The following is a 6,286-nucleotide window of genomic DNA, read 5'->3' as shown; positions in this document are numbered from 1 at the left end:
CGGAACGAAAGGATGAGGTGTTGCCCATAGCAACCTGTCAGACCAACGAACCAATCAGACGGCTGCTTTCATTCTTCATTTAGCACTAAACGAATGGTAGCTGCAATCTGATTGGTTGCTATGGACAATCCCAGAAGCCTAAACTACCACGTACAATCCCTGTATAATGTGTCCAGCTGCAATATGAAGCTTGTGATTGGTCATCTGTGACATTGCGCCATTTAGACACAAGCGCGACTAGTTTAGTGACTGTTAACGTCTGAAGTTATACTTGAGAAAATAATAGCGTAAAGAGAAGGAAATCGTCTCTGAGCGCAGATTTACGTGACTGAAAATCGCAATTGCCCGCATTTTCAGCCGTTCCCGTGGATTTTTGTTTGCATAAACACGCTGCGTATTGAGACACGCAAATAAATGCAGAAGGGCCCATTGGTTTGCTGCACAAATACGCAGCTTTTCACTGTGTATTCACGGCGGTCCATTCACGTAAGCGGCTTATTTCAGTGCATAATACGCGCCAAAATTGGGCATGCTACTTTTTTTCATGCAATCAAATATTGCGTGGAAACAAAAACGCACGTGAAAGATCCAATTAAAATCAGTGGGTTCTATTCTTCACGTATTACGTGCATAATACGCAAATACACCCGTGTGAATGAGCCCCAAGGCGTTCTGTGGTCGCTGCTCAATAAAAGGCTCACACAAGCATAATTTACGTGCGTATTAGGTCAGACGGCCATTAGCGCGGAACAATGCGTGGGTCATGTAGCGTTTTACCGCTCTGCAGCCGGCCGTGACCCGACGTACCGCCGCATATGACAGCGAAATTGTACTGCGCATAACAGCGTATCTCATGCACGCAGTATCATAAGCAGTCCAGCAGGGTTTTTTGTTTATATTTCCTGCGCCATTGCGAAATATACACGCCGCTCACACGCAATCTAATCGCATATTAGTGCGCGTAAATATATGCGCCCGTTGAGAATAATGGGTTCTATTGCGCGTATATCCACGACAAAACAAAACAGGATTTTTTTTGCGCTCGCGTATTATGCAAATCTGACATATTCCGTAACGTGAGCGGATCTGCATAAGGCAATGTAATTGATGGTCTGACAATTACCGCGTATCACACTGGCGTACAGCGCCGGGCGTAGTACTTAGTAATCATACGCCCGTGTGAGCCCGGCCTTACGTGCGCATAATATACGGACGGAGGCCATGACAGTACGCTGATCTTCATTGATCCATTCACACTTGCGTATATTCATTGCGCGTAAAAAATAGCGCAGCTTGTTCTATCGTACCTTGTATTACGCGTGATAGCGCCTATTGTTCTCTACGTTGAAACCGCTGTACATGCGCAACTACATTGGGAATTTGCGGCGTTTTTACGCAATGTCGCTAACAGACAATAGAAGGAAAGTTAAAAAAGAAGAAACCAGGAAGCCGGTGCAGGAGCGCGTGCGTGAGATACGCCGTCATTTGCAAGTATACACGATCGCAAACGCGGTGATACGCGGCTCCACAAGCTGGGAAAACGCTGCGTTTTTTTACTCAGCATTTCACCATACAGTCGTGTGCGCCCGGCCTAACAACGGAGAATCATGGTAAATAACCCATTTGAAGGCCGACCGCAGGAAGTGGAAATTAACCGTTTTTTTCCCTCTGTTTCGGCGCTGAGATCTGATGGCTGCACTACTCAGGTTCTCATGACATCACCGCACTTCTGATGTCATGGCGATGTCATCAGCGTCCTCATGTATCTGGCAGTATTTTCTACCTGGAAGGAGGGTCAGCGGTGAGAAAAAATAAGTGAACCTGTTTGTCAGTGGAGTTGTGTTTCATCTGGATGCAAAAAATCTTACCGGACGTGTAATATGTTGTCCTAAAGGACGGATATACGCACAATATACTAATACAGAGAACAGAAAATATATACAATGAACCACAGAGTGGGGGAAAGGGAAATCTGAGCATAACTACTAATGCAACGAGAACCTACCTAAAAGCAGAGCACTCGCCCTGATAAGGGCGACCCCACGTTTAGTTGGAAAACAGGGATAATGACTAATATAATATATAACAATGTGTATTGTATAGATGTTACACAAGCGCTAATGAACCAGATGTAATAACCATGCAAAATAAGCAATGAGTCAGGAGGTGGATATGACATCACCATAAATATCCTTTACACCAAACAGACTGACAAGGACGATGACATGAGCCACTAACCTGGCCAGAAAAACCTTCAGACTAAAAGTATAACCGGCGTCCTCCATAACTGGTGCTTATTGGTCAGCTGGGACACATGCCTCGAAGGCTTCTTTCACATAAGCGCATATCAGCCGGCCGTTTTCACGGCCGGACGATATACGATATGTTGGGGGCAAAAAAAAATGGTGAACGGGAGCAGAAATCAAACGTTTGTGCGCCCGTTTATATGGCCTGGTGAGGACGGCGCAAATGCGCCAATCTTACCAGGCCATCTCCTTTTTTTCTCCCTCCCCATCGCAGGCTTACCCTTTCTTCCTCCCCGCTCGGTCTGTGCAATGGGAGGGGGCGGAACTAAGCCCCTGTCTACCCCGCCTTCTCCCATTGATGGCTATGGACAAGGGGCGGGGAGAAGGTGGTCACTTAGCTCCGCCCACACCCCGCCCCTTGTCCATAGCCATTAATGGGAGGAGGCAGGGCGGATCGGTGCTTAGCCCCACCCCAAGCCCGCCGCCCGCCCCCTCCTATTGCACAGACCAAGCAGGGGGGAGAGGTAAGCCTACATGGGTAAGGGGAGGAGAACAGAAGGAGGCAGTTTAGCAGCCACGCTGCTAAACTCCCTCCCACCTATGTCTGCTGCCATGGGCTCCCATAGGAGCCCATGCAGCGGCCCGACGTATTCCGGCCCAAACATAGTTCCAGAACTATGTTTTGGGCTCGACGTAAAAAACGCCCGGCGCTACATTGGCCGGCCGGGCGTTTTTACATCTGGCAAATACGCCCATGTGATCTGATGCATTGGAATCCAATGCATCAGATCACAACGCATATCGGGCGGACGTGAAAACAGCCGGCCGATATGTGCTCGTGGGAAAGAAGCCTTAGCCAACCAATCCATCCACACACCAGCAGAGAAGGGCTCATGTTGGCGTCCACCAGCGAAATGATCTTGAGCGTGTGCCTACGTGTGAATCCTGCACTGAGCAGGGGGTCGGACCCCATGACACTGGAGGTCCCTTCCAACTCTACCATTCTAGGATTCTATATCAATACACTGTATCATCTCTGTGATTGGCCAGCGCTGTTAAGTTAACGTAATCAGTGTTGGCTAATCACAGAGCAGGGCATAGTATAATAGGCCACCCGAAAATAGGACCCAAAACCAGTTGAACAAAAGGAGATCATCCACAGGTAAATAAATCTTGTTATTTGTATAGCATCAACTTATTCCACAGCACTTTCAAGTAATTCACTTATTACTCCCCAAGCTCGGTAGTCATTTTACCAACCTCAGAGGGATGGAAGGCTGGGTCTACCTTGAACAGGCTACCTGAATCATGCAGGGATTGAACTTGCAACCTTGAGGTCATGAATGAGAGCTCAGGACTGCATTTCAGCTGTCTTAGTACTCTGCGCCACACAAGGTGATATAGTTCATCCACCCTCCGGTCGGAGGTTGGAAGTACAAGTTTCACAGATACTTTGCCCATTAAATAAAGACATACAGAGCCTGGTCACTGGCCAAGAATAGTTAGTGTGACGCGTGCCTCGATGTGTGCAACTTTCAGGAGATGTGTTATAGAAATGCATGATGTAGAAGTCTACAAAAGCTAAGGACCTGGATGTACACCAGTCCATGGTTATTATTTGCAGATGGAGGGCATGCAGGACTGTTCTACTCTTCCTAGGAGCGTCCTGTTCTATCACTCCAGGAGCATAACGGGCAATCCTGAAAGAGAAAGAACCCAAGAGGAACAGCAAAAGACCTGCAGAAGACTCTACAGACTGCAGAATGTTCTGTTCATGTGTCCTCTATTAGAGAAACACTGACCAAGAATAGTAATCATGGAAGGACATTATGAAGAAAGCCGCTGCTAGACAAACATAATGCAATCCGTCTCATGTCTGCCTGAGACCACCCGGATGTTCCCCAAAGCTTTTGGGAAAATGTTCTATGGACAGATGAGGCAGAAAGGTAACCTTTTTTTATCACAAATGTACAACATGGGGCAAATAGAATAAGAACATTGCACACTAACACCAAAACCTCTTCCAACTGTGAAGCCTGGTGGATGGGGCATCATGGTTTTCAGTTATGGGTGAAGGCAACATAATATTTGGGGACTTCATGGTTTGGGGCTGTGATGGAGGGATCATCAAGGTTTGGGGCTATGGTGAAGAGAACATCATGGTCTGGGGCTATAATGGAGAGGGCATCATGTTTTGGAGCTATGGTAGATGGTACATCATGGTTGAGAGCTATGGTTGAGTGGGCATCACAGTTGGAGGCTATAGTTGAGTGTGCATCATGGTTGGGGGCTGTAGTGGAGGGGCATCGTGATTTGGGGATATGGTGGAGAGGGATCATGATTCGGGGCTGGGGTGGAGGTGACATTATGGTTGTTGGCTGTGTTAGAGAGGGCATCGTGGTTTGAAATTATGATGGAGGGGACATTATGGTTTGGGGCTATGGTAAAGGGGCAGCATGGTTTGGTGCTATGGTGGGTGGGCATCTTGGTGGGGGGTAATAGAAAACAGTATTGTCAGCAACACTCACCAACAACCAGCTGCAGTGGAGTGGTATAGCAAATGCATGCCATAAACAGGACCTGATCAAGGACCAGAGACAAACAGTAATTCAATAGGCAGGGAGATGGCAGCATGAGCGGTGAGCTTAGCTCCCATACAGGACTCCTTTATTCTGTCCTCAGATGAGCAGCAACAGCGACGTTTCGACTCACACACGAGTCTTTGTCAAGCAAAGAACTTGACCATTCATGCTGCCAGATCCCTGCCTATTGAATTGTTGGATGGGGGTAATGGTGGAGAGGCATCATGATTTGGGGCTATGGTAGAGAGGGCATCATGGTTTGGGGCTATGGTGGAAGTGGCATCATGGCTTGGGGCTATGGTGGAAGGGGGTATCATGGTTTGGGGCTGTGGTGGAGGGGACATCATGGTTTGGAGTTATTATGGTCGGGACTTCATGATTTGCATTTATGATGGAGCAGACATCATGGTTTGGGGTTACTTTGCTCCTCGGGGTATTGATGTCTTGTGATCACTGAGGGATCAATGATTTTTAAGGTGGAACAGAACATAGAATCTTGGAAGGGACCTCCAGGGTCATCAGGTCCAACCCCCTGCTCAGTGCAGGATCAATAAATAATCCCAGGACAGATATCTGTCCAGCGTCTGTTTGAAGACTTCCATTGAAGGAGAACTCACCACCTTCCGTGGCATCTTGTTCCACTCATTGATCACCCTCACATCTAGCCCAATTTACACGTAACGAACTCTCAGACAAACTATGCCCGACAGCATGTCCAAGTGAAGCTTGCTCCTGTGCTGTTACACAGGAGTGAGTATAACCAGCATCCCTCAGAGCACATCCAGCATGGAGGCGAGGCGGCTGGGGAGCACTCTTCTCCCACCTGTCTCCATTCATTGTAAGCCAGTGTTGCCCAACTCCAGTCCTCACGGACCCCAACAGGTCATGTTTCAGGATATCCTCTAGTAAGAACACCTGTAACAATGTCTGAGGCACCAACAATAATGACCTGAATTTTTTGGACCAATAATTGTTCCGTATAAAAGGGCCTTTAGATACAATCAGGGAGTAATAGACTGTATTCTCCTGTCCTACAGTAAGCCTCTCTCCAGCCTGAAACGGCTGATAACAGGGAGCAATAGATTGTATTTTGCCCCACAGTCAGCCTATCTCCAACCTGAAATGGATAACAGGGAGTAATAGACTGTATTCTCCTGTCCTACAGTCAGCCTCTCCCCAGCCTGAAATGGCTGATAACAGGGAGCAACAGATTGTATTCTCTTGTCCTACAGTCAGCCTCTCTCCAACCTGGAATGGCTGATAACAGGGAGCAACAGATTGTATTCTCTTGTCCTACAGTCAGCCTCTCTCCAACCTGGAATGGCTGATAACAGGGAGCAATAGATTGTATTCTCCTGTCCTACAGTCAGCCTCTCTCCAACTTGAAATGGCTGATAACAGGGAGCAATAGATTGTATTCTTCTGCCCCACAGTCAGCCTATCTCCAACGTGGAATGG

Source organism: Eleutherodactylus coqui, chromosome 10 (assembly GCF_035609145.1).
Source record: "Eleutherodactylus coqui strain aEleCoq1 chromosome 10, aEleCoq1.hap1, whole genome shotgun sequence".
NCBI lineage: Eukaryota > Metazoa > Chordata > Amphibia > Anura > Eleutherodactylidae > Eleutherodactylus > Eleutherodactylus coqui.
The sequence above is the reverse complement of the archived record's forward strand: the minus strand, read 5'-3'. Positions refer to the sequence as shown.